At 48.1% G+C, this 11,147-nt stretch overlaps 1 long non-coding RNA gene across 1 annotated transcript; it reads left to right on the forward strand.

Moving 5' to 3' along the window:
• Positions 1-1,013: 1,013 nt before the first annotated feature.
• LOC146395330 (uncharacterized) lies at positions 1,014-10,898 on the forward strand. The gene is made up of 4 exons (XR_014832410.1): positions 1,014-1,808; positions 4,959-5,349; positions 6,847-7,028; positions 10,226-10,898. It is a non-coding gene; the product is annotated as an uncharacterized LOC146395330 (long non-coding RNA).
• Positions 10,899-11,147: the final 249 nt, after the last annotated feature.

Genomic DNA, 11,147 nt, shown 5'->3' on the forward strand with positions numbered 1-11,147 from the left:
GTGGCTCTGGTGTAGGCCGGCGGCTACAGCTCTGATTCAACCCCTGGCCTGGGAACCTCCATATGCCGTGGGAGCAGCCCAAGAAATGGCAAAAAAAGACCAAAAAAAAGAACTCTGAAAAAGAGTATGATTCCACTTATATGAAGTGCAAAAATAGAACTAATCCTATGCTGTTAAAAGTCAGTATTGGAGTTCCCGTTGTGGCGCAGCAGAAACAAATCCAACTAGTATCCATGATGTGGGTTTGATCCATGGCTCCGCTCAGGGAGTCAGGGATCCGGCACTACCATGAGCTGTGGTGTAGGTCGAGGGAGCGGCTTGGATCTTGAGTTGCTGTGGCTGTGGTGTAGACTGGCAGCTGTAGCTCTCCGTATGCCACAGGTGTGGCCCTAAAAAAAAGTGGGGGGAGTACTGAGGTTGTGTGGTGGACGAAGGGGAGAGAAGTGACTGGAAGAGTGCAGGAGAGGGGCCGTCTGGGATGCTGATAACATGCAGTTTCCTGATCTGAGTGCTGGGTCCACGGGTACCATCTAACATGTGAAAACTCAACATGCTGTGCTCTTAGGACATGTGCACTTTCTGGTGTGTATATCACACTTGAATAAACACAAGAATATTTTTTAAAAAGGATTCTGTGCTGAAAATTCTGTTTATCTGTGTGTATATATACACACATAAAACGTGTGTCTATTTACCTGGAGTAGAATTTGACACCTGGAACCCCTGAATGAGAAGATATGAACTGTTTAAAGTCTCCGGTAATGCAGCAGGAAGTTGTCTGAAAGAAAGGTTCACACACTCAGGCCCACCTCCCTACACGCTCTCCAGCAGTGAGATGAGCTTGGTTAAGTCTGCTTGTTGTGGCTGCCAGTCCTTTACAAGGTCACTTGTATTTATCACATTTCAGTGGGACGGCAGGAGACAGTCCCACGCCTGTGGTGCTTCTACATAATTACTTTTTTTCCCCTTTTTTGGCTGCCCTGAGGCATATGCAGTTCCTGGACCAGGGATCAGATCTGAGCCACAGTTTGAGCCTAAGCTGCACCTATGGCAACGCCAGTTCCTTAACGCACTGTGCCAAGCCGGGGATGGAACCTATGTCCCAGCGCTCCCAAGACATCACCGATCCCTTGCGCCACAGCGGGACCTCCCATACATTACTTTTTATAATGCTAATAAATTAACTGGGCAGTCCCATAAACCCAGGATAGATATGTTAACTTGCTTCCTGCCTGGTCCATTTTCCTGTGGGTAGAAACACAACCCAGGGTGCTGGTAACTGGGTTTTCTTGATTCCCTCTTCCCCCTGCCCTCAGATGTTTAGCCTGTGGCATCTCTCCCTGGGGACAGCGCAGGTCCCCAGACCCAGTAACGGGCTCCAAAGGAACCTGGCTCAGGTAAGGTACAAGCAGAGATGGACTGACCCATTATCTGAGCTCTGCAGGTGACCTTCTCAACATAGCCGGCCCATCTTTCTGCCATATTTCAAATTCTGATTTCCGTTCAATGTACGGCTCTTATTTGCAGATAGCCTAGCAGTGTTATTCTAACCCCACAGAATGAGAGTTTTGTTAAAATGAACTACTGTTGCTAAGTCAGTTATATTTTACAAAATGCGTTCACACACGTAATTGCTTGGATCCTCAAAACAACTCTGGGAACTAAGTATGTTCATCTCCATTTTACAGATGAGGCCCAGAGAGGCCAAGCCACTTGTTGAGCTGGAGAGTGACAAGGTCAGACCTTAAATCCCTGCTCATCCCTGCTCTTCCTAAAGCACGATGCCTTCAACAAAGGCGAGCCAGGAGGTGAGCCTTACTCTGGGAGATGAGTGCCAGCTTTGGTTGAAGGAATAGGAGCTGAGGAGACACTGAAGGAGTAGAGGCCCCCGGAAGAGTGCAAGTGCAGGGCAAGAAGATTAGGTTCATGGTTACAAGAGCCACCCTCCCCCCCGGGGGGGGGGGCTGCCTCTGTTACTATGGGGGCTGGGGGGCGCCCGGGGGGGGGTGTCTCCGGGACTCTGGAGGCCACCACTTCTACCATTCCTCCTGGTCAGCTCCTGGGAAGTCACTGGACTCTGAGGCTCAGTTTCTCCATCTGCAAGATGGAGATAACTACCTCTCTGCCAACTTAGAAGAATTACTTTGAGGATCTGATGAGATGGGCATATGATGGTACCTTGGGGATTTTAAAGTGTGAGGCACAAGGAACCCCTTAAGCCATGTCAATTGTGCCGAGATTGAAAAACCTGGCCTACACTTTGCCAGTGCTGGATATTGTCATTCTGTTTGACGTACAGACTCGTTTACTTATTTAGGGCAGCGCCTGTGGCATGCAGAAGTTCCTGGGCCAGGGATCAAACCCAAGCCATGGCAGTGATAACGATGGATCCTTAACTGCTAGGCCACCAGGGAAATCCACTGCCATTCTTTTTATGTATGTATTTATTTATTTGTTATTTATTTATTGTTTTATTTAGGGCTGCACCCGCGGCATATGGAGGTGCCCAGGCTAGGAGTCTAATCGGAGCTATAGCTGCCTGCCTACACCACAACCACAGCAGGGCCAGATCTGAGCTGCGTCTGTGGCCTACACCACAGCTCACGGCAATGCCAGATCCTTAACACACTGAGAGAGGCCAGGGATCAAACCCACAACCTCATGGTTACTAGTCAGCTTCATTACTGCTGAGCCACAATGGGAACTCCCACCATTCTTTTTAATCTTGCCAATTTGGTAGCTTGAAAAATGATACCATATTTCATTTTGCACTTCTGCAGGAGAAAGGCTTTACTTCTTCCTTAATGTATTATTTGAGTTTGTTATAATGAACATGTAATATTTTGGGCATTTTTTGGAGAAACCATTAATGGTTTTTTTTAAGTCTATACCTCTCTGAAGATTCGTATGCAATCTGTTCTTCAGATTTGATAGTGTAATTGCAGGCCTGCTTATTTTTCCCTGATAAGGTGTCGCAAGAAATCCTCAATTGTGGGCTTCGAGAAGCTGTTAATATTTCAGGTTCAAGTCCCCCCTCCTCTGCCTTTAGAGTTTCTTGATTGCTCTTCCAAAGTACCTCCCAGCATACACCCAGACCCAAGAGCCACCCCCAGGAATCATTCTAGCCCAGAGACCTTCATCACCACAGACCAGAGCTCTAAGACAAAACGTACTCCAGGCTGACCTTAGCCCAGAACACCTGCCATGGATTCATCTGCCCAGATGTCAGAAAAAAAAAAAAAAAAAAAGAAAGAAAGAAAAGAAATCCTCAGGCTCCTTTCTCAGCTGTGAAACCTGAGATCCATGAACCCTGTGAATCTGGCGCCATCATGGCGATCCAAGCCCCTGGGGCTGCTGGCATCGGCTCTGATGCAGCAGAATCATGCTCACATTCCCTCCACGGGGTCCTGTCCAAATGGAAAAGGTGTACAGCCCCGTCCCAAGCCTGGCCCAGCATGGCAGGACCAGCCGAGAGGCAATGGTCATGGAGTACGCATCGGTCTTAGCTGGATCCTCCCAAGAAAATGTCCCATGTGGCAGAAGCGGTATAGGCTTGCCTGCAGCCTTTGCAGGTCGCCCCATAGCAGACTTTCATAGTGGGCAATAGGAAGTGGCCTGGGGCTGGCGGGCAGGACTGCAGCCAGGGGTTTTACAGGAAGCAAGGGCAGGTGTGAGGCTGCCTGATCTAAATGGCTCTCTCCAATCTCTGGAATCCACACACGTCCATCCATCCACACAGTGGGATGCAGTGTCCAGCCTATGAGGCCATGGATGCCTGAGACTCCCCCGCGTTGCTGACTTGGCGAGAGAGGGAGAGTTGCAAGAGGTTCCTAGAAGGAAGGCCGGGAGTGTGTGATGTGAGGGGCGAACACCCATTCTCGAGTCAGGGCCTGAGTCCTGCTCCTGCCTGGCTGTTTCTCTGGGACACATAAGTCCCTTTACTTCTTTGGGCCTCAGCCTCCTTGCTCACTGGTTATTGGAAGCATTTGCTCTTTTCCAATGTGCAATTTTCTCAAATAAAAACACTGTCAATTACAGAAAGCTGGCTAAAGTAAATTAGAGATTTAAAATCAAGTTTAGAACCAGTCCAGTTCCTTCTGGTTAGTTTTTTTCTTCTTCAAAAGTAATAGATGCTCAGAACAGAAAAAAACAAAATCAGAAGATACAGCTTAGCAAAAAGTACTTCATAGAGAACACTCCTAATTCCACCTATCCAGAGACCATGTTGCTGGGATCCTTCCAGATAAGAGGTTCTTTTTTTATTTAAAAAAAAATTTTCCCCTTTTTACAGCCACACCTGTGGCATATGGAAGTTCAATACTGGAGCTACAGCTGCCGGCCTAGCAGGTTAAGGACCTGATGTTGTCACTGCTGTGGTGAGGGTTCAATCCCTGGCCTGGGAACCTCCACATGCCGTGGGCATGGCCAAAAAAAAAAAAAAAAAAAGAAGAAAGAAAAAAGAAAAAAATAGAACTTAATGAGAAAACAAGAAAAACACAGTTTGAAAACCTGATAAAAATGCTTTATAGGGCACAAAAGGAGTGCCCCAAATTTATCATTCATAGACAAAGGACTATTGCTCATTTTTAATCATTTACATTTAAGCTAACAAATAATTACTGGACAGCTGCTGTTATATGCCAGACCCTGTGCCAGGTGCTCTGGACCCCACGGGAAGCCCAGCCACTGACCTCATGCTTGCAAACTGGTGGAGACCCACTTGGAGATGACTGCATACACAGTCTGTGTTTAGCCAAACTGCCTTTAAGACTGATGGGCACAGAGGAACCCTGGATTATGTTGCTCTTCTTACCTCCTGACCCAGCCTCCCTGCTTTTGGGGGGCCCTGCATGTTTCAGCCTCAAGCAGAAGCCTCCTTCAAGCTCACATCCAATCCAGATGTTGCCTCCAGGTACCCCTGATTGAAGGCCATCCAACTTCTGCTTGGTCTCTTCCAGGAACAAGAAGCTTCCTACCTTTGCTTCAGTCCCTTTCTGCTTGTTTGAAACGTTTCCTTCTATTGAACGGCAGTCTCCATCCCTATAACTTCCTCTGATGGGTCTGAGAACCTCCCAAAACAAGTCTGTTCTCTTCTCCAACCTGCAAATTGAAAGAGATGGTCTTCAGGGGAAGCACCCAATCCCAAGGTCCTGTCCTCAAGTCAGTGCCCAGCGCCTGTGATGCCCCTCCCTGCAGCCCCCTGTTGCGTCATCAACCTGTGCGCATGCCCAGACCTTCCAACAACGTATCCATGAACAGATGGCCACAGCGTGGGGGCCGTGAGGCTCAGACCTTTGAGGACGGACTATGCTGGTGACACTAGAAAAGGTTCTGCAGCCTCAAGAGGAGGTGAGAAGGGATGGGAGAGAAGCTGAGTCAGCCCTGATTGGAAGATCGATCTGTTGTCCTCCCAGCAAAAAGCCCCTGTGCCTTAGAGCAGCGCCTCTCCCACTCGTGTGTGTGCTGACCCCTGGGAGTTGAAGTTGTGGATTTTGACTCAGTAGGTCTAAGGGAGGGTCTGAGATTCTGTACTTCTTACAAGCTCCTGGTGATTATGCTGACACTTCAGACCACACTCTGAGTAGCAAAGCCCTAGGGCAGCAGAATCGCAGACTACTGGAGGAAATTTAAAAATATGGAAAGTTTGGCTTGTCCCAAACCTACTGAATCAGAATCTTTTATTTTTTTATTTTTTTATTTTTAGGGCTGCACTGGCAGCACATGGAGGTTCCCAGGCTAGGGGTCGAATCAGAGCTGTAGCCACTGGCCTACACCACAGCCACAGTAATCCCAGATCCGAGCCACATATGCAAACTATACCATAGCTCGCTGCAACACAGGATCCTTAACCCACTGAGCAAGGCCAGGGATTGAACCTGTGTCCTCATGGACACTAGTCAGATTCATTTCCGCTGAGCCACGACAGGAAATCCCTGAATCAGAATCTTCTGGTCCATTTACTCAGTAGGTCTCAACCTGGGCTGCACATTAGAATCATTTGAAGAATTTTTTAAAATGCTTATTCCCAGGGTCAGGACTCACTTGATCTTCCTCCCTCCCTCTCTCTCTTGCTACTTTAGTCTCCCCCCGTGACTCTGATGACCGGCCCAGTTTGGCTGGGGACCAGAGGCAGTGCTTCTAAGTCCTGGCGGCACATCAGAGTCACCCGAGACTTTACAATGTGTTGAAGTCAGGGCCCCTCCCCGCAGACCAGCTGAATGAGAATTTCTAGGGGTTTGGAGTCCAGAGATTAACATTTCACAGAGTTCCCCAGATAATCTGAGGGGGCAGCCCATAGAGTGGAACCTGATATAAGAATCCTCTTGGGAGTCTCAATGGGAGTACAGGTTACTGAACTCTCCCCTAAACAGTCAAGGTTGGAGGTGAGGCCCGGAAGCCTGTTTCACAAACGATGCTCAGGAGATGGCAAGCTGGGGAAACGTAAGGCAGAAAAAAGATCCCTGAGGAGTTCCCATCGTGGCTCAGTGGTTAATGAACCCAACTAGGAACCATGAGGTTGTGGGTTTGATCCCTGGCCTTGCTCAGGGGGATAAGGATCCCGCGTTGCCGTGAGCTATGGTGTGGGTCTAAGACTCGGCTCGGATCCCAAGTCGCTGTGGCTCTGGCGTAGGCCGGTGGCTACAGCTCCGATTCGACCCCTAGCCTAGGAACCTCCATATACCCTGGGAGCGGCCCAAGAAATAGCAAAAAGGCAAAAAAATAAAAATAAAATAAAAAATTTAAAAAAATGATCAAAAAATTCTAAAATGAGCTACTTCACACAAACATCTGCACATCTAGGTTCTTGAAAACCCAGAATAACTGGCAACCGGTTCTGCATTCCAGGAGGGTGGTAATTGGCTGGAGCCAGAAGCAGCTGCCCGGAGGGTGGAACACATGGTCTATGATTCCCACAGTCTCCACCATACCCTGTGGGTTCACACCTGGTCAGCCTCATATTTATGGCATTTACGGCATCTCCCTGATCTCTGCAGCTTCCCAAGTCAGCAAGCCCTGATGTAACAGAGGTAAGCGTTAGAAGCATTCGCTGTTAGGATTTCTCATGGTGAATTCCTTCAGGCAACTTCTAACTGCCAGGAGAACCATTCATCCTACCCAGAACTTGGAAGCTTCTTGAAAGCACTCTCCTGAATGATCCTTTTTTTTTTTTTTTTTTTGTATTTTGTCCTTTTAGGGCTGCACCCGCGGCATATGGAGATTCCCAGGCTAGGGGTCTAATGGGAGCTATCGCTGCCAGCCTATGCCAGAGCCACAGCAATGTCAGATCCAAGCCACATCTGTGACCTGCACCACAGCTCACGGCAACACCAGATCCTTAACCCACGGAGCAAGGCCAGGGATCGAACCCGAAACCTCATGGTTCCTAGTTGGATTCGTTTCCACTGCACCACGACGGGAACTCCTCTCCTGAGTGATCCTTACAGGTTGAAAGAGGGCGCCCATCCCTACCCCACCCCTGACAGTGACCAATGCAGCATCTCTTATGGAGGCAGTTGTATGAGGAGAAAAGAACTCAGGTGTGTCTTGGGGTCAGGTAGACCCAGATCCCACCCCCAGCTCTGCTGCTTCCTGAGGGGTGATATGAGGCCAGGCGTTTCCTGTTTGCTGGCCCCATCTGTCAAGTGTGAACGATAAGACTCTTTTTCTTGTAGGACCCTCGTAAAGGGTCTGGCTAAAGAGCAGTGAGAAGACCATGTGAATTCCTCCCCTTTTTGCTGTAGTGCAGGGACCAAGACCAGCTTTGCCCCAGGAGTAAGGGGAAATCAAGAAGTATCTTTTTAAAAAATCGATTTTGAGTTCTTTTTAAAAGGTACAGGAGTTCCCATTGTGGCGCAGCAGAAATGAACCTGACTAGTATCCATGAGGATGGGGTTCGATCCCTGGCCTTGCTCAGTCGGTTAAGGATCTGGCGTTGCCGTGAGCTGTGGTGTAGGTCGAAGACGTGGCTCAGATCCCGCATTGCTGTGGCTGTGGTGTAAGCCGGCAGCTGTGGTTCCTATTGAACCCGTAGACTGGGAATTTCCATATGTCTCAAGTGCAGCCCTAAAAAACAAAAACAAAAATAATAATAAAATAAAAAATAAAAGATACAAATAATGCACTTCTATTATAGCTATATTAATCTGCTTTGGCTGTCACAATAAAATACCACAAATTGGGTGGCTTAAACAACAGAAGTATATCTTCTCACAGTTCTGGAAGCTGAAGGTCCAAGCTCAGGGGCCAGACAGGTTTTGTTTCTGATGAGACTTCTCTTCTGGCTTTTAGATGGTTTCCTTTTCACTGCCTATGTCCTCACATGGCCTTTCCTTGGTGCTCAAAAGAGGAAGGAGAGGTCTCTGGTGTCTCCCCTCACCCCCCTTTTTTTTTTTTTGGCAGCACCCACGGCTTGTGGAAGTTCCCATGCCAGGGATCGAACCTGTGCTGCGGTTGCAACCTGCGCCACAGTGGTGGAGATGCCGGATCCTTAACCCGCTGCACCAAAGGAAACTTCCTGGTGTCTCTTCCCCTTAGGAGATATGAGTCCCAGTGGGTTAGGGTCCCACCCTTATGACTTCATTTAACCTTAATTACTTCCTTAAAGATTCTATTTCCAAATACAATCACATTGCAGGTTAGAGCTTCAACTCAGGAATTTTTTTGGCCCTGCCCATGGCATGTGGAAAGTTCTGGGGCCAGGGACTGAACCTGCTCCACAGCAGTGACAACATCAGACCCTTAACCCACTGAGTCAACAGGGAACTCCAACATACGAATTTTGGATGCAATTCAGTCCATAATGTTAGGAAAACGAGAAAATCCAATTAAGAAGAAGAAAAAAAATCACTCATCATCTCTCTTGCCCCTGGCTCATCTCAGCTCAATCTAACCACATCAACACTTTTACTATTATATTTTTAAAATTGAAAATTTTACACACTTTCTTGGTAATCTGCTTTTTTTTTTTTCTTTTCACATTTATAGTAACCTAAGCTAAACGGAAATGTTATGGTAACATATACTTGTAACTTGTTTTTTAATTGTAACCTTCCTCATTTAGTGAATTATAAATTGTCCCATAGTAAGGATAGAGTCTAATTTATTTTTCTAATCCCTTATTGTCTGGACACTCAGAATTCTATTCGCTATGGACTTGCCTGTTTGTTAGCTCATGACTTTGGTCTAATAATAACTCCATCCACCTGAGCATCAGTTTTCCGCATCCATGTTATCAGAATCACAGTATCACCTCAACTGAGATAATGACTCTAAGGTGCTTAGCACAGTATCTGGTGCACGGAAAACGCTCAGAGCTGTTTTTATAATCACATATATATTTATAACAGTGGGTCCAAGATTCCCCATCTCACTGTGCCCTGAGTTCACATTCAAGGGCAACCTCTTTGTGGCCACGCCCATCCCTAGTCGTCACGGAAGAAGGGCAGGAATCCCATCACTGGCAGAGCACATTTGGCCCCCAGTGTGGAATAATACCCTGGAAGGTCGATATGTACACTTCAGGCTTTTTCAGATTTCTAGAACCCAAACGGTCCTTATTTTCCTGCATAAAACTTTCCAGCGACTCCCTGGTGCCCTCAGCCCTATGATGTGATAACTCCTAACAGTGGCTGGACAGACCTGGCAGATGAGACCACTCAGCCTCATCTCTCACCTCTGCCGCCAGCCGCCTGAAAGTTCAAGTATACAAGTCCCTCAGACTCACCACTCTGGCTCTCACCTCTGGGCCTTGGCACCTGCTGTCCTCTGTGCCCAGAGCATGCACCCCTCTCCCCATCTTCTCTTCAGTAGGCTCATGCCTCCTCAGCCTTAAAGCCTCCGCTTAAAGGTCTCTGCACAAAAGTTAGTGGTGCCCTCCCTGTGTGCTCACTTTTACATTTCAGTGCACCCTGGCTCACCCCAGCTGGCAGCACCCACATGTATTACCTGAGGGATTTTTGTGATCCCAGGGGACCCGTTCTGCCAACGGCAAGGCAGACCTGAAGTGCTGGCGATGAACCCGCCTCCAAGGAGCAAGCTTAAGCAATGACAGACTGAACTTGGTATATAAATACCCCCGCTCTCTCCCTCTGGTGGATAAAAGTGCTTTACCCTGACCTCAAAATTTCCCCACGGGATTAAGCTCCAGCCGCTCAGAGTGCTAACCTGCTTGATACCACGCCTTCTTTGACCGCTTCTCCTGTCTCATTTCCCCACTTGCCTCCAGGATTTCCTTCATCTCCCATATCAGCTGCTTCTCCTTCAATTCCTGTCTCAAGTCTGCTTTGGAGGAACCCACACTGAAAGCCGCGAGCTCTCAGGAGCCTCCCTTGGCATGTCCGGTGCCGCGAGCTCTCAGGAGCCTCCCTTGGCATGTCCGGTGCCTCGGCGGGGCGGGGTGTGCCGGCTGTCCCTTCCTGACTCTAGCACAACCCCTCATTCCTGCTCCAGAGTAAGAACTCATCACGCAGTGCCACACTTGCCCAGGTCCCCACGGAAACACAGACAACTCGCTGGGAAAGAAATTTAAATGGCTTTTAAACAGTTGAGACGAGAATCAATTTCACTCATAATTAATGAAGTTCAAATGAAGAATGTCAGCTGATACATGCAGATGAAAGGACAACATTAGGAAATCACTGTTCAGTGCTTACTAACTGATTCAGTCAAGGACGATTCATGGGTGAGGAACTGGATCCCCACAGGTTCTGGTGGGAAGAGGGAAAATAGACATGAGGAGAGATGTAGTCACCACCTTAACCCAGGAATCAAACTTGGCATCATTCATGGTGAGACATCAAGACATCTCAGAACTCCTGATGTGAGGCCTGATAAAACACACAGGACCACCCACGACGGTGTTCATTCAATGCTTGACCTCAAAACGTTTAAGCTGAACCTGATCTATCCTTTAGATCTAAGTTCTAGTTTAAAGAAATACAGGGGTTGGAGGTGGGAAGTGCGACAAGCTGAAGGACAATGCAATCAGGGAGTTCCTGTCGTGGCTCAGTGGAAACAAATCTGACTAGTATCCATGAGGACACAGGTTCAATCCCTGACCTCATTCAGTGGGTTAAGGCTCCGGCATCGCCGTGAGCTGTGGTGTAGGTCGCAAACGCAGCGCAGATCTGGCATTGCCATGGCTGTGG

The sequence above is a fragment of the Sus scrofa genome, chromosome 17, assembly GCF_054392235.1.
Source record: "Sus scrofa isolate SSC_HxYL_T2T_F1_AM1 chromosome 17, Sscrofa_HxYL_maternal_Yorkshire_Landrace_v2.0, whole genome shotgun sequence".
NCBI classification, from domain to species: domain Eukaryota; kingdom Metazoa; phylum Chordata; class Mammalia; order Artiodactyla; family Suidae; genus Sus; species Sus scrofa.